The following is a 25625-nucleotide window of genomic DNA, read 5'->3' as shown; positions in this document are numbered from 1 at the left end:
GATTGCAGTGATCCACTGGCACAGTTAGGAATAGTTTTATATCCTACAGAATGCATTGTTTTCATTTGCTTCCAGAACACAGCAACTAATGGACTCCTGAGGCTAAGGACAAAATAATTTTTAAACACTCATGAATTTATTTAGGAACAGGGCTTTTTTTCTGAAAGTCAGAGGCATGGAAATAAATTACAGAAATTAATTTGAAAGAGAACATCTTCAAAAGTACCTAAGTGACTCAGGAGCCTGAGACATCAGATAAATCAGCTGCCATTAGCGCTTTCCATTCATTGTAAACAAGGGAACAAGTGTTTTGTATAATGGACTGTATAGGGAGGGACATTTAATTCAGGCAGCTGAAGGTCCTCATTTGTGCACAGTCCTTTCCATGGACCAGTTGAGTTTAGATTCAAATATACTGTTTTAAGTCTTTCCCTCTAACACTAGCATACATCAATCTTTAGACCCAAGAGAAAGCATCTGAAAGCAAACTGCTAAAGTTGGAATTTGGCACTGGATTTTTACTCACGATTTCTTTTAAAAGAATGCCCTGTCTTTAGGGCTCCATATTTCCAGATCACATCTGGCTAACCCTTTTAACACATTAAGGATAAAATTCCATGGCAGATTTGCAAAAAGATGCAATTCCATCTGCAAATGCTCCAAGATGCCCTGGTAGAAGCTACCTCTGTTCCTAAAGTCTGGTAACTGCAACCCTCTAATTCTGATCCCAAACTAATACACTCTGCTTCCCAGCAGAACTTACCAGTCCAGGCTCAGCCACATACTAATGACAGCTACACAGATTCCCATTCCCAGGCAGCTTTCATCCACTCAGCTTGAACCATGGACAGAATGAGTCCATATGTGCCTGCCCAACCCTGAACAGACATACCTTCAGTGATTCAAGCAGTTAGGAGTAGAAATGCAGGATGATCTTGAGCAATATTCTCACAGTTCAGTAAAGGCTGGCTTTGCTCACTAATTTGGAAAGCCTTCCAGAGCATGGTAGTTTCCTTTGCTTCTGGATTGATATGATTATTCTTTTTTTGAGTATCAAAACTCTTCTTGGTTGACACTTTCCCTACTTCACAGTAAGTCTTGCTTCCCTAAGAGGACAGAGCGATCTCCTGCTCTAAAGCATGTGTTCCTTCAGGATTCGCCTCCTCAAGAAAACATAAAAGCTCTACCAAACTCCTTTCATTAATTTAATTTCCCAGATTCTGTAGGGTGACAGGTCCCTAAGGAATACCAGCACCTCACATATTACTGAATGGATAAGACAGACATATTTAAATTCAGCACCGCAGTCTGAAAACCCTCTGGTTAAGATTATGGCAATTAAGCAACACATGAGATTTCCTATGACAGCATCCATCTTTGAAATGAGATAAACATCAGATGCTTCAATAGAATTAAACTTTCTACATCGCACATATATCGTAGTGCTTTATCTTTCTACAGTAAAATGCATAAAAGTGAGATAATAACTGGATTACTTCTGAATGTTGTCAACTTTAGCTACAGTCCCAGCCTACTGTGCAGCTCCATTATGTCTGTTCCAGCCCTTTCTAGATCTTGGGCTACTTTTCCCTCACCATTTTTATGGCAAAACACATAAAAGTAAGTTTGTCTGCCACCTCTACCCACTGCATATCTAGATTAATGCAATAAATCAAGTGGAAACTACATGCTTGGAGATCTGCAGCACTTCTGATCTCAGATAGCATCAGGAGTTAAATGTAAGACAGAGAATTCATACAAGACATTTCTCCCTACCCTTCCAAACATTTCCTGCTTTCTTCTCAGTTTTCTCCTCCACCATCATAACAGAAATTCATCACAGTTACATTCTATGACCAAAACCAAAAAACCTATTTAACCTTTCAACCACAATTCATCTAATTTTGGTTTTTGATGACCCCAGTATGATTCATTTTTCAAGTAATCTTATTAATCATTGTTTCTTTAGTAGATTTGTCCAGACTCATTCTTCTCCATACAAGTATCTGTAGTTCATTTATTATTTATATTTTTAAATCATAGGGATAATTTCTCCAGGCTTATACAACACTTCTAGTCGGGCAACACCAGCCTGTCAACACCTTCTTTTCCTTTTTGCAGAAATTCTTCCATCATGACTGCAGCATCCATACATATTCCAACTTTTGCATAACCTTGTCCACTGTCTCTAGTATTCACTTAAATTTGAGTTTGTCCTTTTCAATTTGCTTTAAACAGAGTCTGTAGCAGTCCAGCCAATTCAACAAAATCTTTCTTTTGGACTAGCAATGGTGTTAAGACATTGGGATTTTCATGCTTTGCTTAATGCATTTTCTCCTGCATCTCTTGATTTCAGCTACTTCCTGCTAATACTTTCCTTCCAGCCTGGGTAGCAAGGTAGTGGCAGATCTTATTGCAGCAGCATAAAAATATATTTAGGCAGTCTTGTGACAATAAACTAACAGGTTTGAAAATTAAGGAGTGTGAATTCTTTGAATAATTTTTATACCTACAAGTTCTTCATATTCTCTGACAAAGCCATCTAGGAAACCTAATCTGAAAACATGCAAGAGCTATAATGATAAAACCCCCCAAACTTAATTTCCTACAAATATGAGTTTACAGGTTGAAACAAAAATAATACTGCCTTCTTCTTCTACTGTCCTATTTAGCTCTTTGCTTTTTTGTTGCCTCAGTTAATACTAAAAGACGTGTGGAGATGAATGCATGATGTCTGTGTATGGTGTAGGTGCAATACTCTGATGCATGGTCAAGGTGCAATACACACTGATCTCCTGCGTGTAAGCATGTCTTTCTCTATTGCACAGGCTGAGAAACCATCTAGATTATGTTCAGCAACAAAGGAACTTTCTTTTTACTCAGCCCCTGGCTTAATAACAACGTCACTTAGCATTTGTGATCACGGTTCGCTGTTTGCAGTGCCTTGTTTATGTGCAGCACTATAAGGTGGGTAGCACACACTGCCTCTCACTTATTTTCATAAGCTGAAACTAATTAATGTTTTGCATGCCAGGGATAAGAGGACAGCTGGAAACCATCAAGGGGAAATGCAAGCAGTACATGAGCTGTTTCTTCAGTCAGCTGTTTCACTGCCCAAGGCACACACAGGCAAGTCACAGCTTCGTCTCTCAGGTCCAGTCCTGCTTTGCTCTGTCACTCAGCAGTCAATACAAGTATCCCAAATTTGCAGTGGTATAACAGAGAACAGGCTTGGGCCCAACTATCCTATTGGTACATCAAACATTCTTGTTCTATCAGAACTTGATACTTAAAGCCTTCTGGTGACATGGACAATCAGGATAAATTAGCAATTAATGCTACATAATTGCCTTAGTCTATGCTCAGAAATCTCTTCCAACTCACAAATAAAAGTTCACACACTCAAGCCACAAGTCTCAGACTACATACTCCATCAATAGACATATCTTGCCATATCTCCTGGAGGCCAAACACAGGGTTTGTCCTAACCATGAGGAATAGAAGCAGAGAGCTGAGGTTCACTGCAAATACCATCTTACTGGTCTTTATTACTCAGGCCTGGGAACAGTTATCCAGAATGCTTCTGCTGATCTCAGTTTCTGGTTAGCTCTCCCTCACTTAACCCTGAACCTTTCACATACACATGAAGACAAACACCCAAAGTTCTACATGCTAAGACTTAAACAAACACATTTTGTGCCAGGTGGCATAGGCCAATAACCTGCAAAGGTCCACACCCACACAGAATTACACAATGGACCACACGTAATTTGGAGTATGCCATTTGCTTATCACTAAAAATTATCAAGCACCAGTCATTTCCAGAAACTGTTTGCTGGTCTCAACAGATCAGTTACATTGCATTTATTTTTGCTCTAAGCAATACCTCCTATGCCTGTCATTCATACTAATTTGGGAGTTCACCCAGATGCATCACTAACCCTTTTCCAGGTCCTCAAGCTCAACAACATTTAATTCACCAAGTGGAATTTCTCTGGCTCTTCTCTGCAATCCTAATTTCAACTTTTATCCTGATGGGCTGCCGAGACAGTCTGCTCCACAGGGATCCCAAATGCTACAGCCCACTGCAGCCCAACACTACATGACAGCAAATATTTTGAAAGAAAGAAAAGACTCCATAAAACATCACTGGAGCTCCAAAATGTGAATTCATACGTCAGCTGTAACACATTCAAGCCTTGACACTGGGCCAATGCACAGACCTCCCCAAAGGCTGAGCATGAGGTACCTTGCTGGTGGCTTGGGTCTCAGCTTTAATCCACTGGATGGCAAGAGGGTTGAGTCCAGCAGGGCCAGCACTCCGGGCAAGACCAACACAAGAAATTTTCTCCCTGCACAGTAAACAATACACCCTTTAACTGATAGCCTCAGTGATTCCTTCAGAACAAATACAAAGAATAGAAGTGAATTTCCAGGAAGTAGCTCCTGATCTCATCCAGAATAATAACTTGCAAGGTATTTTGTAGATTTTCAGCTGACATCGGAAAGGCCCGGCTAACAATCCAATTAATCTCAAAACAATAACAGCCCTTAATCTAACATATATCAGCAAATTCCTGTTTCTCTCTTTTCTAGCAAAAATAACAACACTGTAGTTGCCAGTGCATTAATAAGATCCTATTTCTGCTCCAGAGACTGAATCGAACCTTTGTTCTTCACAGCAAAGGATTAAGAAGGTTGCTATTTTGGTAATGAGATGTGGAGAGGTACTTACTTTGCAGCTGAGATCCAGGCTGGATGCCTGAGAAAGGAATAAACTGCGTTACCTCAGATGAACTTTATTTGTATAACCAGTATATCAAACTCTGCTAGTGTGATGCATATCATTAGCAATAGAGAGAGACTATTCATGAATAATTACAACTTGATAGAGTGCTTAAGCTCATTTACAAAATATGCCTTATGTTGTAGATAAAGTCATGAATGTAGATTTTAAGATAAGAACATACACACACATAAGAAATTAGAAAAAGTAAAACTACTTACTTTCTAGGTAGCCTATTGGTCAGTTTTTTGGGTTTTTTTCACAAACAAGTCTAATTTTTTTCCAGATATCTCACTTCTTTTAGCAAGCACATCATGGAGAAACACTGTCATAAAATGACACATGAAGGAAAAAAAAAAGTGTCAGAAAAAACAGCACATGGACAGGGACGATAGGAGAACACTGAAAAGAAGATCAAATCATATGACACAAATCCAAGTGCTGAGGTCTCAACTCAGTGCCCAAAATGATTGAGAAAACTGTTTATGAGTCTGGAAAAGGAAGCAGTGACCTGTGAAAATGAAACCAACTTCATGAAAACATTAGTCATATAAAAAATATGTTGTTTATAGTTATCATAACAACATTTTCATTAAATAAACATGTTTGGTATATAAAGTTGTTGCAAGTAAAACGTTTCCAAAGGACTAGGGTAGGTAAGGTAGTGTGGTTAGGACCTGGCATCACTTCATAATTACATAGGGATCAACTTCTTGCACTTAGAAATGGAAATGTTTGGGGCTTACATCAGAGGAGGTCTGAATTTCTAAATGAAAAGTATTTTTGTAACAAGATCTAGGAGCATCTTCAGATATAGCAAATACAAACAGAAATCAAGGCAAACAGAGTCTCAGCATTTCACTTGCATCCTGACCATTGACTGTTGACATAAGGAAGTACTTTGAAAACATGACAAACAATTAAACTATTTACTAACTCTCATTTCCAGTCTATCAGGCCAGTGCATTTCAAACACATATATCAAAGAGCCACCATGATGCAATACAAGCCCAGAAAGGGCCAGAATGTCAGAAAGGATGTCTCCATCAGTCGTTGCTGATATCCTCTGGGAATGATGATTTGCATCTGATGAAACTTTATCTCTCCTCCTCTAATGAATAGTAAGAATAGAATACCAAAAATCCACAGAATTTCAGATATGTCTAACAGGTGCCAGATTTCCTAGGGAAACAAATCTTATGCAGGCAAGCTTTGTCTGCATGAGTGGTCCCATGCATATTACCCTTTCAATAATCTTTTGGACGTGATCACCAATTCCAAATACATCTGATAAAAGCAGACACCTCAGAAACAATTAAGTTCTTAAAAACAGGCAGGAAAATCAATGGATGGGTGAACAGAATGGTGTTAATAAGAATTTTAACCCTAGTAAATTAAAGGTTTGGTATGAACATAACCTATTAGGCTTCAGAGAATCTACTAGAATTGAGCTGTTGGGAATTTCCTAGACACTGCCTTGTTAGAGAACCAGAGAATCCAGTGCCATAGGATACAGTATTTTATTCATTTCAAGCTCAGAGCAACTGTTTTTCAAAATCAGCATCAGTACAGAAGAAATTGTGTACACAAGTTTACATCTACAGGTAACACTTTAATCAAATAGGGAAGGAATTGGGCTCAGTGCAGATGTGACAGAGGAATATTATTTGGCCTGTAATATGCAGGCAGTCAGAATGTACAAATAAACAGTCCTCACTTTTTGAGTCTACAGAACATGTTGATTTCCTTTTAAATTCTCCAGCAGGTTAACTAAACAAAATATTTATTTACAGCATAAAAGAGGATGAAGCTCTTCAAAGACTGACATCTGAGTATCAGTGTGAAGTCATGACAGGAGCATCTACCCGTTAAAGTTTTCCACTTTTACTCTGCCCAGAAACACCAGTATTGAGCAGAATGGCAGATTATAAAATAACTGCATTTTTGAATACTTTAAGAATTTTTAGCATGGCTTCAGTTTCATATCATACTGGAAATGCTTTGTAATTCAAGTGTTAACTTTCAATAAAAAGTGTTAAGGGCCTGGACACTGAAGGTTGATCCACAACAACTCTGCAACTCTGATAGGTCTCAAAGACAGCTATTCTTACAGAAAAGGAAAAGGATCCCATTGATGCAAGACTGGACATTCAGATTTAATATGCAGATTTTGCACAGACATCCCTAACATTTAGATATTCAGCCAACTAATGAAAATTCTTTGGACTCCTCCCTAGGAGGAAGAAGAGGCATTGTGGTTGAACAAGATGATTGAACATGAAATTCTGGAAGTGGCAGTTTCATTAGGGGAGAAAAAGCATATTTGAAAATTAAATTTGGCTGCCATATGGTGTGGGGAACTCAAATGGAAAAAAGGGTCTTCCATGCTTCAGCTGAGTTCTCTGATAGCTGCCTGTGCCTGCCCCATGCAGCCTGTGGGGCTGAATGGACACCCCAGGAGGAGGCAGATACACAGCTGGCTGACAGCTTTAACAGCTGGCTTCCATTTCTGATGTACAGTCTGAGTTCTGAGTGGATGAATGGATACCCAGATGCAGGGGCACACATACACACATTTTTACAATGATCATCATAAAATCACCTAAAATGCTCTCTCACTCTGTGCATAATATGTCTGCAGACTCAGTCATTTCTATGACAATAGCCTTCTTTGTTCAAATTTTGTATTACCTCAGATTTCAAGACTTCACAGAAGCGTAAAAAATAAACCCTCTGCATTTAAATGAAATGGTTTGTTTGGTGATCAGCGGTCTCTCTGCAGCAGAGTTAGCAGACAATTCCTCAAATTCTCTCATATCTCTCTTAACCAAATATATAAGACAATGCCAAAGTCAAAATTAAAAATTACACTTGGTGCATCATTCTAGGCACCAGGGAGAGGCTGAGGATTCCAGACATCAGTTACAGGTTATACCAATTTAAGAGCAGAGAAAATCCAAGTTATATGCAAGTTATATTTACACGTATAAATAGAATAGCCATGGCCTTTCTCTGGCTTAGTGACCTTTCATAAAAGCTGCAAAGGCAATGCATCAGTGCATCAGGGGCACGGAGGGAGGGGGACAGACCTGACACTGAGTACCCTGTGCTTGCAGAAGCGTGGAAACGCTGGCAGGAGGCAGCCTAGGTCCACCTTCACTTGAATCAACAGGTGTTGGAGTGCCCAGACTTGCTGAAAATGAAGCCATGGTTGTCTCCACTTGGGCAACCACACTTAGAAGCACTTTTTGAAAACGTAGCCTGCAGGGAAATGAGGGTTAGCGTGAAGCTGTCCTTGCTCCCAGGCCTCACACAGAGGCAGCTCTTTGACTGTAGGACTCCTTTTTCCCTCACAGACCCCACTCCTTTGCAGTGAGGAGGGGCCAGAGGGAGGCATTTTCAGCCTTCAGAGGACCTTTATACTGTATTAAAAATATGGGTTCTTTAATGTTTCCTTTCTCAAAAGTAGTAATATAAACTAACTGAGTGTGCTCTTAGGAGAGCTTTTGGCAAGGGCATGGGACAATCCTGTGCCAAACCTCATCTTTGGCATGAAGAAATAAACAGACTGTGGTTCTGCATAAAGACAAAACTTTTGGAAAGCCTTTAGAATATTTCTCATAATGAAACAGTGGGGGGGTAGTTTTCTTGAAATTCTGAATACTCTCCAGAATACAAATCCAACCTTTAAATGTTTTGGTCTCTACAATTATGAACTCAGTTTCTTCACTAAAAAATTGAAACAATTAAATTATGAATGATGGGTATGATCTGATTTTGAACAATCCTCATTTAGGCTATTTCCATACCATTTCATCTGTCTATAGTAAATAGAAATATTGTGTCAGATAAGAATTAAATTATTCTCATCACTCTACATTACAGAAAGGGAAACTGAGATTGAAAGATCATGTGCTCTGTCTGCCTAAAGCCACAAATGATCCACTGCCCAGAATAGCAGTGCCAGATTATTTTGCTCCAGACTCTGGCTGCTGAACCCTATGCTTCTAGATGGATGATGTTCCCATTCACAGTACCTCAACGGGAATATTGTCCAAAAAAAAAATGGGAAAGAAAGGCCTGGTCTTGGATTTTATTTATGCTTGCTCCCAATAGTGTTCCATAATAAAATGAATGGAAATGCAGATTGTATAGGGGATCCAGAAGAAAAGCAACCGCAACATTTCAGAAATATCTTACTAAAAGATTCCTGACAATGAGACTTCTCATTGCATCACACACAATTTCTGTGCTATAGAATAGATCAACCTTCCATATTTAGCAAATGAGGTTTATCACACATAGATCTGAAACACACTTAGATGAAGACTGAGCATCCAAAAGGTTACTTTCATTTGCAATACACACACAATCCTTTTGGACTACCCAACATATCATGAGTGTTATTAAAAGAAACTAAATACTTTAAGAACAAGTTTAAGAACATTTTAATAGTGTTCCTTTTTGATTTGGGGTGGAAAGGGATGCTGTTCTCTTCCTTTTGAGGATTATTTTTTCTAAGTACATTTCTAAATCCTATTTAGTTCTGTTTAACTCCAGCCTAGTAAACCCTTTGTGTGTTTCTTTCACTCTCAAGCCTCTTTAAGAAATTTTGGATCTCTTCTTCCAACAAGAGTTTTGTTGTAGTTTTCCTTTTTGTTCTTTCAGAAATCAAGCCTCTTTGCCTACAATTTGAAGACCTTCTCCCATACACATCCAAGTCTACTGCTGTAGGCAACAGAAAAGTTTCAGAATTAATAACCTATGAAAAATGAATGATGCAATGCACAACTCATAAAGCTTTAAAGTTCTCTGCTTACTCCAACAGATATGTCTGTAGTGCATTCATTCATGCCAAATCATCAGCTTTTCTCTGAAATAATGGCAATAACAAAAAAATTCTTTAACATAGATGCCAAAGTTCTGATGTCACCGCGGGAACTGCTCAAGCTGGAGCCAGGACCCTGCTGGAGGTCAATCCAGACCTTGACACCGTCTACCACTTCCAGAAAATGGACATACCTCAACTCCACAGCCCTCCATTACACATACATAGTTGACATTTTTCAAACATATCACTGCAAGAAGCAGTGGTTAAGCCCAAAGCTTTAAGAATTTCACTAAAAAAATGTACCAGTATCTGGTTATGCAAAGGTCTTTGGTTAAAGAATACATAAACTCCAAATACCACTGAGGCTTGCGGGTTGAATTTTTGGGGGTTTTGAGTTTAGGAATTTAAGTTGCATCTTACTGTGAGAAAAGAGAAAGCAAAAACAACTGAGAAATGGTACTAGTCCACTAAAAACTCAGATTCATAAGCTGTGATGCCACAATAATAAAGAAAAGGTTCATGCAGGACAGAAAGACAGGCTGTGACCTCATTTCCACTAATTATCACAAAGCTGTTTGCTGCATTTTTATGAATGCTTTCCTATCTTCACACTTAGTACACTTTGTTGCAGTGTGGCTCCCCTCCACTATTTAGACCCCTGTTTGATAGGTGACCAGTCCAAGCTCTTATGTATGTCCTAGTGCTTCCCATCAGAATTTAGCACTTTTTAGGCAAGAAGGTGAGAAGTTTTCCTTAAAAATTTCATCCTTATTTTCACCATAACTCACTGCAGTGTCTATAGACATGGTGTTAGCATATAGAATAGGCCAGTATGGGAGGGTTTAAGAAGCATATGGCAATATTTTGGGCTGTAAGTGATTTAGAGGCATTACTGGAGAGGTATTTCCTGTTAAGTAGCACAATAAAAAAGTGGTTATTTAAAAAGGATTAACAAAGCAAAAGGGTGGAAGTGGCTCACCTGCTGGGAGGTGTAACATGAGGGTGGCATGAAGTCAAGAGCACAAGACTGCTGTGTAGTACCTTAAGAAGCAGGACACTGAGGATCAAGTAGGATTTATACAATAAAACCAGAGAAGAGGTTCTGTGGTGAAGAATTTTTCCTGCATGAGTGAGAAAGCTCAAGGCAATATTTTCAACTGAGTAAGCACTAGCTGATGGAGGGGTATTGGAATATGATACAAGGCCTGATCAAAGTCATTGATAAAGGCTTTACTGACCAAAATGGCCATCAGGTGATAAAGAGCCCAAACCCTGCAGTGAATTCAGATCCTCACAGTCAGGTACACCCTACCAACTGAAGTGCTGCTAGTGGGCAACCAAAACGCAAATGTGCAAATAATATTTCTTTCACAAGCACTTTTTAGGCAAAGCTTCAAGGCCATCATGCACAGGCACTGGAATACACAGGCAAGTACAGACTTCCACTGGGTAAACATCTTTAAGGCCATGTGCATGCACAGTAGCTCTGAGAAGTACAGCTTGTGTTCACTCCACTGACCTCATTCTCATCCATCTATGTTTAATGTAGTCCACCACAGCAACTGAGTTCTTTACTTGCTGAATACACAATGTGCATAAATTTTGGCTTTTTCTAAATTGCCACAGAAGGTAAATTCACAATTTTTTTTTCAGGATAAAAGCGTGGGTTTTATGCAAACTTATTTTCTTAGCAGACAATTGAAAACACATTTTAAATATATTTGTCTACTATTTAACAAAGAAAATATGAGCAGATGTTTTTTGGATGAGCTACATTGTTTATTATTTTCCTAAGATGTCCAAAACATGATACTTATTTAACCCCTAGAGTATTGACACAGAAATGACATGATGTGCATCATACATCAAATAATGGTCACTCCTGCTGTTCTTTAGACATTTGGGGCTTAATTTGCGATTATTTGCATTTATAGAGCAAAGCTATACAATAGAAATGGGAACACATCTCCTAAGTTGATACAGAATTGATTTTCAAAGGGTGACATGCACCAAAAATCCTCTTGCGTGATTAGTATAAACATGTAAACAAAAGAATGAGGAACAGCGTTGTCTGCTAATGGATTTTCAGTTATGAATTTCCATTGTTACAACATGTGATTAATTTACATGTTCAAATTAAGTCTCTATTTTTGCATATTTAATTACGAGGTATTTAAGAGCATGGTTGGGTGTGTTTGATTATAAGCAACATCTAGGAAAAAGCTCTCAATTTGCTTGTCCTCATTTAAAATGTTCTCATTACATCATGGAATGAACAAGTTAAAAAAAGGAATGTCTCTGTTCCCAGCTAACAATGCACATAAGTCAAGAGCTTTCCTCCTAATATTTCCCATAAGGATCAAAGGTATCTTTTTGACAAGGGAGTGACAGAGGGAATCTCTGAAAACAACAGTGTGTCCTTGGAGAGTCCAGTAATGCACATACTCTGGATGCTATCATTTAATCTCACTTCAGAGTTCCCCTAGCTCCAAAAAACTCAGACAACCCTAAATTTTAGTGGGATTTCCATTTCATGCCTCTGTGTCATCCATGAACAGCTCCAGGGACTAATGGTACAATTTTCCTAGTAAAACACAAGGGTCCAACTGCAAAAGAGGGCTTAGGGCTGTCAAATAAATGGTCTTTCAGTTCAGCTGCCAAGCTAAACATTTGAAAAAGAATGTTGTTCAAACTGAACCAAATTCACAATTTTTCCAGGTTTCCACACCAAAACCACTACCATCCCCACCCAGCCCACTGTACTTCGTTTGACATGAAATGTTCCATGTGTCTCAAGAGGAAGCATTTTTGGAAAATGCAAACATTTGGAAAATGCAAACATAAAAGACAAGGAAATACAATACAAGATTTACAAAATTGTTGCAAAGGGATTGTTCTCTCTGAGTTTTTATATACAGTTCACTCTTTGTTATACTAAGAATGCTTCCTACTGTATTGAAGCCACAGATTCCAAAGTGAGTACCATTAACATAAGGCTGAAGAATCATTCTTACTCTATTGCTCTTTCACTCCCAACCATCACTGAAGTAGTTTGCATCAAGTAGCTTATTAGACCAGTTCCATTTTGGAATTATACAATTATAATTGCTGAGAAACCCCTATGGGGAGTTATGAACACAAATTCAAATTCCTGTCTTGATTGGACAGGGCATGGGTTTGAGCTATGATCTGATTTTGGTTGTGTGATTCATTACGGAAGGATTGTGAGGCAGGTTCTCATCCCTTGTATTGAAAATGGTTCAATTTGCATGCAGCACTTAAGTGTCCACCACCAAAGTGAACATCTTTCACAAAGCCAGCTGACAAGCACAAGCCCCTGGTAGAGAGGGCATCAGACCTGCAGAGAGCTCCTCTGAAGGAAAAACGTGTAAAGAGGAGCAAATGAGGAGCAGACCTCACTGCTGCTAATTGCTCATGTCCTGTCCCAAGAGACAGGACAGCAGGATCTAAATCTCCAGAGCAGAAGGCAGAATTAAACCATGTCATCCATCCTTGCAGATGAACAGCTTAACCACCAAGATAGGAGATAGAAGGCCTACCTCCTTCTCACCTCTGCCAGAATTCTCAGAAATTTTCTGGTAGATAAGAATCAAATTATCCTAAATAATTCACTCTATGCCAGAAGTGACCTTTTTTGACACTGAAGTTTTTCCTAGAAGGTATATTTCCTTATTTTCCTAGAACGTATACACACACTTTTGAGGAAGAATAGTCCTTCAACCAGGAATATCCTGACTCTAGTAGAGCAAAAAGTCTGGTAAATATAATACCAAACTACTCTAGATAAGGTTTGTTGTATATTATAAATCGTGTTGATCACACATATACTCATGGTAGTAACATATTTGGAAATGCTTGTATACACAAAGCATCAAGGCACCCCATCTCAGATCAACTGCCTGGTTTACAGAAAAGTTCTGGAGAAAATCCAGCCTTTGCACCATTCCTACTCATTTCTAAAATCTATGCTCTTTTCTGCATCTTGGCACTGTTTCCTCAAGGCATTGGTTGGACAAGCAGCAGAACGTAGTATCAAATACCTGAATCCATGAAGGCTTGTGAAGAAATGGCCCTTCTGTTTGGTAAGTTCTGCACTTCTATGGAGATGCCATTATCACAGAACCACAGAATGCTGAAGGGTTGGAATGGGCCTGGGACACCATCTAGTCCCAATCCACCCTGCCACGTGCCAGGACATCTCTCACCAGATCAATTTGCTCAGAGCTTCCCTGCAGACCCTCTCAGACACTGGGAGGTTACTGAGATGCCCACACCACCTTCTCCTCTCCAGGCTGAACAGCCCCAACCTTCTACAAATTGTTAGGGGAAATGCTCCAGTCCCCTCAACAACTTCAAGGGCCCCTCTAGACTTGCTCCAAGAGTTCCATGTCCTCCTTGTATTGGGGACACCAGAACTGTAAGCAGTGCTCCAGGTGGGGTCTCAAAGAGCAGAGGGGAACAATCACTTCCTTCAGCCTGCTGGCCACACTCCTTCTGATTCAGTCCAGGATTCTTGGCAGTGATAGAAGTAGAAAAAGATCTTTTAAACACACTTATCAGAAGCAATGATTTCTACTGTGACAGAGAATCAATATTGAACATTTTCACCTCATACTAGTCACTCACACTTGCTGAATAATGGCATGAATCAAAGCAGACTCTGTCCCAGAAGACACATCCTAAGAAAAGATGCTGTAATTATATACCTGAGCTTGCTGAAATTTAATTCCAGGTATGCTTTTTCCAGGAAGAGACAGTTAAAACCTGTTAAAAGCCAACACCAACCACCATATATTTTGGCAACATTTTCTTTGAATGTACCAAATAACTAGGAGGTGCTGCCTTTCTTTCAGCATCAGAGGTTGAAAATAAGACAAATAGAAATTTTATGAAGTAGAAAAGTTTACTTCACAAAATGCCTTTTAAGAAATGTTGAGCAGGATCCACCAAGAAATGACACTTTTACTCAAGTAGTGGAGATGAGAAGAAAATATATTTAAAAGGGGAAAAAAAAGAAAAATGAAAGTAGTGCTATTTTTTTTGTTTGACATTATTAACACATGGAAACATAGCTTTCGAAATTGCAAGGAATTAAAATTATTTTGTAAATGTTACTGAATACACTTTAATTTCCTTTGTTCTCTTTTTCATGGAGGCTTAACTTCTAATCTCCGGCAGTTATCATTATAGCTGAATCCTGCATGTATTGCTCAGGGGCAAAAAGCTATTTGCAGAAGGTTATTAGGTTTATTACAAAACAGTAGCTATGTGAAAAAAACATCATGTCTTTGAAAGAAGACATTCAGATAACACTTATGACTGAGTAAATTCCATAATACTTCTCTCAGCAATTGTTTTTGCTGTCTGCCATGTTTTTGTGACTTTCTGTGTGCTTTTCACTCCACTTTAGGCATTCAAAGTGTACTGGTTAGCTTCTTGGCTAATGGTGAATTTTAGCTTCTAAATGTTGCACATACAGCTGATGTTCTCACCAGTGCTTTGCTGTACCTGCCACAGGAACCCAGCTATGGCTGAGAGCATAGTTGGAGTGCACAAAACTCCAGCCACTGCCCAGGAGCCACAAACATCTTCAGTCGTGGAGCTGCATTCAGAACACACTGCTTACAGACAGACAAGACGTTCAGAAACCAGCAACAGCGAGCTGAAATACCAGCTGGCACGGCCAGAATATTTCTTCTTCTGTGCTACCTTGTTCAGCAACATCTGAAGAAACTGCCTCTCACTGAACTGTGGCACACTGACCTCCCCAAAAACCCAAACAGATGAGAATGCCTTAAAACACAGCTGGATTGCTCACAGGCAGAGTAATACATTCAGAAAGCATTGCAAGACCTCTAGCTTACATAGCTTTACTGTGGGAGGGCTTTGGTTGGAGCTTTTAAATATTAGCTAAGGAAAAGAGCTGTTTGTATCATTTCAGCACAACTCTTTATTCATTCCATTCGGATTTCTAATTGTTGCTTTGCTCTTGCTCCGTTAGGGGATCATCAGAAATTTGCCGTATTCTGGACATTTTCAAACATTTTACATATTTTTGTGTTACAACTGCTGTGGATCACATGACATGCAGCTGTGTTAACATATTTAGGGTTTGGATACTTATAAACTCCTGCACTCTGGAGTATTATTTTTCTACTTGTTTACATTTGAGAATTGCTGGATTTTGTTGGGTTTTCTAACCACAAGGTTAGAATTTATGGAGAAAAATTAAGCAATAAATAGGTACAGTGTCTTACGTTCGCTTTTCATGTCTTGCCTGCCAGCAGAAGGATTAGAGAGATAAAGCTGGTTTTCTTCTGTGAAACTGCAGCTAGTCCAGTCATAAGCTCACAAACACCCCTTTTCCATTTCAGCTATACTTTGACCACACAAGTATGGTTTACAGATCATGGAAGGTACAGAAACACACAGCAAAGAGCTCCCAACAGCCGAATTATGTATCAGCAGGAAGAGCTTCCAAGGGACCTCTCCATCCCTGCAGTGCTGAAAAACTTCCAGGGAAAATCTTCCTGGATGCTGACAATCTCATCTAACTCAGGGAAAACTGTACTCTCAGCCAGCTGCTTCATTGTGGGAAAGTACCAGTTCACAGAAAAATTATTCATAAACACAAAACTTTATCCATAAAACACACAGCTTTTACCTGCTCAAATTCTGTTAACAAAATAAGTCCAAGACCAGCCTCATCACTTAGTTTCATAGAGAGAAAAACAGACCCCACAATTCTTTCTAAAGGTGCATGACTGCACTATAAAGTAAATGTTCATTCTCTTATTTGAGATTATTTCCTTTTCTTTTTTAACACAATCTCATCTAACTCAGGGAAAACTGTACTCTCAGCCAGCTGCTTCATTGTGGGAAAGTACCAGTTCACAGAAAAATTATTCATAAACACAAAACTTTATCCATAAAACACACAGCTTTTACCTGCTCAAATTCTGTTAACAAAATAAGTCCAAGACCAGCCTCATCACTTAGTTTCATAGAGAGAAAAACAGACCCCACAATTCTTTCTAAAGGTGCATGACTGCACTATAAAGTAAATGTTCATTCTCTTATTTGAGATTATTTCCTTTTCTTTTTTAACTCTGCAAGTTTTTTTGTTTGCTGGTTGTTTTCTTTTATAGTGCCAACAGCATTTATGGTGGAATCTGAGGCATGCCCAATACTGATACTGGACACTACTAATACAATTCTTATCACAGATAAATCTGTAATGGGACATATAAAGAAGAAACTAATTGCACTATCTCTGAGGAAAATATCTGAAATTACATAGACAACACTTCCTAAATAGAAAATTTACAATGGAATTTGTTCATAAGGGTTGTTGAAAGTGATTTAATTAAAACATGATGGGTCAGTCAGCTGACTGCAGATGTTTTAATGGTCAGTTCTCCAAAATCTGCATTGTGAAGTCTGGAGAAACAATAGCAAATTCAATGTCTGAAGACCTTGATAGAGTATATCACCTGCAGTCGCACAGCAAGAGTGCCTCAGAAGAGACTCAGTAAAGGAATTGGGTCCTGTCCTTTAGCTGCTGCTACAGGTGTCTCATAGGTGTTAGTTTACACCTGCCACTCTCAGCCTCAGACACACTTCAGCATAAAAAGTTTGCATTCAAATACCATCCTTAATCCAATTTCAAACAATAAAAAAATAAGATTTTTTTAAATGCTCAAACAAAATTTCTTATTACAACCTCAAGACTTCTTCAAGAGTAAGGGGAATGATACAAAAGATTATATTTTTCCTATCTGAGAATAAGAAGCACAGTTTTGCAGAAGGAATGACTCCCATTAGTTAATCTATTTCTCAACACTTAGTTCTAAATTAGAGATCAGTACAATTTAGGGCACAGTTCTGACTTGACCTTGCAGATCTGGTATAAGGTCTCCATTTCCAGAGAGTGCCACTGTTCTGCTACAGCTGATAAAAACTTGGACATTCTGCTCTGTAGGGAGGAACTTCACACATTTCCAAACAAGTCTTCATTCTAAACAGAAGTCAAAATATGGCGCCTCCAAGTTTCCTGCAAGAAGTAAAAGTCAACAACATTCTGTCTTAGAAAAATAAATGCATTTCATTGCCCCAAGACCTAGAATTGCTTGAGGAACACCCCTGGGGAGTAAGTTGCACTCAGTCAGGGCAGATTTTCGACATCCTCAGAAATAGAACTGTTTCAGCTACAAACCCATCTGGTTTCACACACAGCCAGCTTTGATGCACTACACATTCCTGACAGCCTTTGAGTTTTGCTCATATATATGAAACAGAATCTGCATTTGGGCTCTATTTTCACCCAGTATAAAGTCTTGCATTCCCTTTTCTTTCCCCTTTGCCGCACTGTCTGCCTGCAAAAAGAACTGGATGTTACCATATATGATCAATAGAATTATTTTTTTTCCTGAGACAGTACAGAGGTTTATCAAGTCTTCCCTTCAGTCTCAGTGACAACTGATGATTTCATTGGAAAAAAAAAAAAAAACAAAACAGTCTGGTACATCCACATGAAACTAGAAAGAGCTGGTTTCTTGCCAAATACAATGTCACCATCAGGGTCAAAGCTCTGCCATCAAACACCATCTGTCTCCTTCTACTCCAGGTCAAACTTCTATTTAAATGTAATAAAAATCAAAAATAATAATAAGTTTTTTCAAAAGTCTATCCAATCCAAGCTATAATGCCTCAAGACCACTTAACAGAAACTTGTAGTGTCACACTCATGCACCCTTCTTACCCTGATCCGAGAAGATGACAAGCAAGGCAACACCAAGATAAACCTGTTCATTTCATATTTTCTGATCCTTTACCTAGTGCTATATCCTTATTATTACTACAACTACCACTCACCAAGGATCAGTTCTGACAGAATTCCCATCATACTTCAGCTATCCAGTTACATTGATTTTGCTTCTGCTTTGCACTTCTGCCTAATTTTCTGATAAAGGTCCAGATGCCTCTTCTGATTCTGGATGGGCAAGAAAAAAACACCTTATCCTAATACCAGAACCATAATGAAAACTATAAATAAGACAAGATTTGCCACAGGAACTCAAATCACAAGTGGGTGCAAGGAGCCAAGATACACAGGAAGAAAGGAGCATAGAAACATGAGCCCAAGTAACATGATGAACTTTTCAGGTTCATCAGTTTGGCCAAATCAATTGTAGCATTATCCAGAATGACTAGCCTCTGTTTAGAAAGAATAAAACACTTGTCGCAGTAAAGACTGTTGGAAAATACAATAAATATTTCTCCTTTCCCTAGTAGTCCTGTCCTGCATTCCCCATTGAACAGGGAAACAATGTGATTGCAAATGGACAACAGGATCACAGATGGGAAGCAATGATGTAAGCAGCTGTGAACAGAAGGGATGTGTCCAACAGGAAGCTTTTCTGCTCAGAAATGGGTCATTCTCTGAAAGTATTTGAAAACCTTGCAGCACACTGAAATGATTTAACCCATCTCAGAAATGTTTAATGGTCTGTACAACCCAGTATCACATAATATCAGTCCTAAACAGTTTGAATGAGGCAAGGTACAGAGAAAAAAAAAGCCTGGACAATGCAGATGCCAGAAATATACCATCTGGATCCCAAGTGCCAAAAGAAGTGACAGGTTGAATGTCCAAACTCATCTTTTTCTATCCTCTATTAAATCTATATTCCACATTCTTTTCTATACTACTGGAAGTAACCCAGTGTCGACACAGGTGAAAATGTTCCTAACCAGAATCTATCTAGAGATTGTGACAATAGCCATGGCTTGCATAGTCAGTGTACAGTTTTCTTTGTTTTCAGAAGTACAGCCTACTGGAATTAGTTATCTGAAACAAATTTGTCTGGGTTTTGCAAGCCATTACCTTGGCTGAAGATTAAAAATGTTTACAATGTAGTCAAGTCTGCCAGTCAACATGATGCACTGTGATTGTCCTTCACACAATTGCATACTTCTCACCTAGATTTGCCATCTCCTGGAGAGCAAGGATTCCTTTTTTCCACCTGGAAGGCGTAGCTATCCACAGTGAGGGAATAAAGGGAAGCCAGAAACCATAGCGCACTATCTCATTTTGACAGACACGCTACAGTGGCTGAGAGGCCAAGAACCGAGCATTTCTATCGCATTAAACGAATCAAATATTCGCAAGTCACAACAGCTGCAGAGGAAATCGGCCAACACACTGGTAAACACACAACTGACACCGCCCCAGCACATCAGCGATGGTGCAGCTCCTGCCTCCCTGCCCGGAGCCAGTGCCTCTAGGAGGCACCATGGAACTGCAGTGCGGGGCACCCACGGCAGTCAGAAAAGCAGCCACAGCCATAAATCCTCTTTTCACATGTTGTTGTTCATCTGCTCTCTATGAGGAGATGATTTATTTCTGTGGTAGGGAGCTACTCAAAGGAAAGCCTCAAAACATCCCAACAAGGATAAGTGTGACATATGTGTTATGTCAGCCACTACCCATTAGAAGGCCTATTTCCTAGAACTGACAGAGTTGCAAGTATTTTCTGTAAAACAGTCAAAGTGCTGACACCTTCTCTGATATTATGGAGGTCATTGTGAACTAGAAAATGCAGCTTCTACTTATCTTTTTGTTTAGTCTAAATGTCCAGAACATTCTTCATAAAACAGCCATGTCAGAGTACATCATGTTGTATATGTGATATATATACCACATGATATATATCCTCCACCAGTATTCTGGGCCAAGCTTTTCTTCACACTCTACATCCTCATGGATTATAATTCTCTCTCGATGAAGAATGAGCAGTGTTCATCCCCTACAAATAATCATTTTGGTCAGGGGCAGAATGAGACTCCTTTGCTTCAGATAGCATGGGTGGTAAAGTTCCATCTTTGTTCAGTTGAACTGATCTGGTACAGATCTGGAGTAACATAGTGATGAGTCAAGCTCACTATGTTTGCCCGTGGAGTATTTTATTGTGTTCTTTTTGTCTGTGGTTCATGTACATAATCAAAAAGGTCACTCTACACTGAAAGCAGTTGTTTTGCCTCTGCTAATGGAAAAACAATTCCCCATCTCACAATCCATAACAATAAAAATAAGAACAACAAAACTCCACCCACATGAAAGAACCAGCCAGCAAGAAGATCCTATTGCACAACATCTCCCCATCTCATAGAGGCCAACCCATCCCAATTCTCCCTAGATATCTGTTCAAGAAGCTGGGCTATAAAGCGTGCCCTGAAGGTGAACAGCTCCAAGAGCTTTTGGTCATTTGCTTGATCCAAGCAATTACTGTGATTCATTGTTCTTATTTCATGACTGACTTTAGTTTAAGGTCAATGTGACAATGAGGGTGTCATGCTTGGACAGTAAATGATACACAGAAAAACAGATGTTAACAGGTGTCTGCATATTATTCCCAGTTGCCACTGGACATATATGCTTGCTGCATGTTATGGTACAGAAAAATTTGGATTCTGAGCTAATTAATTTTTCTTTAAAATTCTTCAAAATTGTTTTATTGGAACTCTACTTTTATTGAAACTCGTGGCAGTCAATAAAACTTTATGGCTTTTTTTGTACAAAGGTCAAATATGCATATGATTTAATTGAAAAATAGACATTTTCCAACTGAAAAAAAACAATGTTTCTCAGTAGCTTTTAACAGACATTTGGGGTTGATGGTTTTCTTCTGATTTTTCTTCTATTTTGCTGTGGTTTCAACCAGAAGTTAATCCACAATCTTTCAAAATGTAAAACACATTACCTGGAGAGAAGAAAGTAAGTTTAAAAAGTCCATTTTTATATCAGCTTGGAAAAAAATTCCAGGATGTTTTCACTTCTTCCCCCAAAATTTTCCATTTATGATACTAACAGAGTTGACGTACATCACTAGCAGTAAAAGCTTTAATCTCTTTGTTGAAACACTTCAAGTCTTTATGAAAACACTGTTAAAATCAGCATTACCTCCTGTGAAGGAGAGTCCAGGGTAAAGTCCAAACACAGCATGGAGATTATTCTGTAATCAGAATCAGAGGTCTGATTCACTGCTTGGTCACACAGAATTCTCCAGCCCTCCATGCCATGTCTCCCCCTTTCCTCCATCAGGAAATGTTTTGCAATGGCACAAATCAAGCTCCTGAAACCTTCATTGCAAATCAAAAATCAAGACAGCTCAAGGCATATAATTTGCGTTATGATTTGTAATATTCGTTAAGAGAACAGCCAATTCAGGCAAAGAAAAAAAATATCCTGAGCAAAAATAATGAATACAGAGTTTGTTACAGCAACAAGACTGATGGTCTCATCTGTAATGATCTAACAGTGGCTGCCTTTATATGGTACCTTGTTTTGATTTTCATATCAATAATTACATTATGTGCCTCAAAACATCTGGCTGGCTGGTTGGCTTGATTCATGCTGAAACCATCCTCTCTGTGGATATGCATTGGCATAGGAGCTATTACAGAGTTACATAACAGATTGCAGAAGCAGCAATGATTCTTCAAAATTTTGTGCGACACCAGGTCCGGGGAGCGCTCACCGCTCTCCCTTCTGCCCTTAGAAGCTACGACTTGGATACATGAACTGAGCTTCCCAATGCCAAATTAATGCAGTGGCACAAAAATTCCTCCTTATTCTCTTCTCCAACAGCTTCCCCCAGGCACAAAGTCAACACCAGAGCTCGTACACACTGCATGATATCACCTTGTCACCTAATGAAACGAAGAATGAGAATTTCTGCATTGTCCTGACAATTCCTGGTCAGTATGGTCATGCTGGGTTATAACTTTCAAATAAATTGCACTTTTCTTTTGGCTGTTGTAAGGGTCCACATGGCTGCCCATTCGCAGGGTTTTGCATTTGCTACCTCATGTGTGGCCTTAAGCACCTATGAGGCAGCCTTCAATTAGGTCAGCCAGTCTAAAACACTACCATGGATTTGTCTGGCTTCTTCACTTCTTGGTATTAAATGGATTCAAACAGTTTAAGGGACTATTGGATATTTCTCTAATTTGTTTTGAAATTACCATATACTCTTTCCTCATATGTAGGGCTACAGAACCTCATTGTGAGCTAACATGTAAAATAACTTTAAAGCAATCACTAAAAAGCCTGTATTTCCTTCCCCCTTTTCCTGACTTCTTAGACTCCAACCTAAACTCTCAAAGCAGCTTTTCTGTTTGGGGTTTCAGTATTTACCACGTGTTTATCTGCTAGTTCTAGGACCAAAGCACAGGTTTATGTAGCATCAGCTTTCAAATATCATCTTCTGACCTAAGGGCAAAATGTAAATTTTAAAAATGGAGCCACAAGTAAATTATTACATGAATTGCAATAATCATTTCTTACAACTGTCAAAGTTGCCAGACCACCAGTTCTAATTTTATTTACATTGCAGAGAGACGCTATAAAGTGAGTGGGGAAGAAGAAGAAATTGTCTCTACCTATTATACAAGTGGTCTTTTAAGACATTTTTAATATTATCTTTCATATTTACAACCAAAGTACTCTGAAGCCACAAGATGCCTGTTCTGACATCTCCATTTAAACAAATACAAGTAATTACACTGCTCAGTATAGTGTATACAGTCATTTGTGTTTGCCCAAGGTTGTTATCAGGAAGACTAATGAGTGTTTGACATCCTACAGCATCTGAGTTTCCTTGTATAGGTCAATCTGGCAGTGGCTGACAGATGTCCAAGAGCTACTCCATGTGCATGGGCCACTTCAGGGCACATGGTCCAGAGAGAACACTTGAGCTTAAAACTGTTTGAGCAGTGGCTGGTTTTGTGTTGGAACCATGAAGACCTGCAGCACTGAGTTGATATTCTGGGAGAAGAGATGGTTTGACTCTTCTAGAATTTCCTTCATTCCTCTCTAAAGCAAGAGCAGAAGCCAGGGAGAAAAGCACAAGTCAGGATCTCCACAAGGTCCCTATGCTGGCACCAGTGGTGCTGATACTTGGGGCACAATGCAAAGACACACATTAGTTCTAAAGGGAAGGATTTAATTTTTTGTATGACTTGTCTGGATACATGATTCATTCAATGAACCAACAATCAGGTCCACTGATAAAATATAAAATATCTTTTAATATAAACTCATTGCTTGCTCCAAAGTTAAATCTTTGCCTGAGCTCTGATTTCCACAGTGATTTTACAGTGTGAGGTTTGAAGAGTCTGTATTTTCTAAAAGGACAGATTGTAGGTCACAGATTAGGAAATGGTTATAGACATCTGAGTCAAGATTCTTTCCACTTAATTTTTTTAAGACATACAGCTCTGTGCAAATTCACAAGCTTCTGACAGTCTCTCTGATCAAAATCTCTATTACTCCTCCAGTACATTTTCCTCTGCCTATTCCCCCCTCCTCCCTGTATCCTAAGGCCAAATTATGCAAATAAATGTCTTGGGTTTTATGACATAGACACTCTTGAGAAATATTAATCCAAAGTCACATTAAGATTTTCTTGCTTCAATTTCCCTGACAAACTTGACAGACAGAGTAGTTTTTCAAAAACCTCACCAAGATTCAAGTTATCTTCCAAATAAGTGCTAATGCCTAATAAGGCAAAGCCAAAACAATTCTATGATTTTGTTCAGAGAATTGTGCACGTCATGCCTTTTAATGATCATTAAGGTTTTTTTAATTATCTTTAATTCTGAAGGGTCTGGTTGAGCATGTAGAGGCAATAAAACTTTTCATTTAAACTCCCTAATAGATGAAAATTGTAAATTACGATGTATAAAGTCAGGGGTGCCTGATTCACTAGACCTCAATGTTCAAAGGAAAAGGCATGTCCTAAGTCCAGACAGATTAAAAGCAAAGAAAATCCCAAACCAGCACCCTACTGTGAAACTACAGAAGACCAAAGGACTTGTCAGTATTTGCTGGGCTATAAAGACCCACCTGACTTTGTTGTGCAAATCAGAGATATAAATTCACAACCCTTATCTGACATACACATGAAAATATGTGTTTGCACACACACCTACATATACATGAATATGTTTACATATACAGCTACTTGGGGAAAACTCAGGCTAGCAGAGCTACAAGGGAATTGGGTAAGAAGTTAGAAAGAAACTAAATGTCATAGAACAATTATAACTTTGACTTCTTTAGAGATACAGTGGTGCTGAATCGAACATTTGTGTTACCTACTGTAGCCCTCATATTGCTATGGTTGCAAAATTGGTTTTCTTTTAAAGGTAGTTTGACTTGCTGAAAGGACTTTCCATCCCAGCCTTTACTCAGTGAGTAGCCCTATTGAAACCAGTTCTAATCTGTATTTGCACAACAGAGCAAGAGCATGCTTCAGTACTGAAACTAAGACATACCTGCCCAGAGAACCTGATCCTGTTTGCCTCTGCATGAAAACAGCTTAGTTAGGAACAATGAAGCCACTAACACAGCCGAGGCAAGAAGCTCTCACCTGAGAAGGATTAGCAGGAAATCACAGGAAAAAAGTTTTGAAAACCCATTCCTAATGCCTAAGGTATGAAACTATTGTATAATGTAATCAAGACCTTTTAGAGTAGCAACCAAAGACCCTTGATAGGCTCTGATTCAATTGCAATCAGCAATCTGTTATATAAGTCAGGGTAGAATGCCATAAAAGTTACCTTAATGTAGTCACCCTAGTGACCTATTATGGGCATTTGTTTTTCTCTCAATTTCTATTAGCAAGAGGAAGCACATTTCAGGTTACCTGTATTTCTCCTGAGCAATTTTTTTCCATTCCTACCTGTCTACCTCATCAAAACTGCCTCTGCCTTCCACTCACCAGAGCACACAAGATACTTTCCAGGACACAGAAGGACTGCCACAGTACTGCTGTGAAAACATTACTGAAGTAAATTCAATTGCATGCATCATTCCTGATGGTCATTATTATTTTAATATTTCATTCTGGAGTTAATATTCTGGATGATCACTGTCAGCTGGGGATGTATATTTAACCATACCAGCAGTGTTGTTAAAGTAAA

The 25625-nt window shown here is 38.9% G+C and overlaps 1 long non-coding RNA gene across 3 annotated transcripts in view; it reads right to left on the bottom strand.

Moving 5' to 3' along the window:
* The window catches only part of LOC134419754 (uncharacterized), a 151519-nt gene that overhangs the window by 120757 nt on the left and 5137 nt on the right, over positions 1-25625 (bottom strand). For all 3 annotated transcript variants that reach the window (XR_010028136.1, XR_010028138.1, XR_010028137.1), the window contains exons 3-5: positions 5008-5111; positions 4736-4762; positions 4250-4352 (exon numbers count right to left, since the gene is read on the bottom strand). This is a non-coding gene — a long non-coding RNA (uncharacterized LOC134419754). The remainder of the gene's footprint in view (positions 1-4249; positions 4353-4735; positions 4763-5007; positions 5112-25625) is intronic.

This window comes from Melospiza melodia, chromosome 6 (assembly GCF_035770615.1).
Source record: "Melospiza melodia melodia isolate bMelMel2 chromosome 6, bMelMel2.pri, whole genome shotgun sequence".
In the NCBI taxonomy this organism is placed as follows: domain Eukaryota; kingdom Metazoa; phylum Chordata; class Aves; order Passeriformes; family Passerellidae; genus Melospiza; species Melospiza melodia.
The sequence above is the reverse complement of the archived record's forward strand: the minus strand, read 5'-3'. Positions and strand labels throughout refer to the sequence as shown.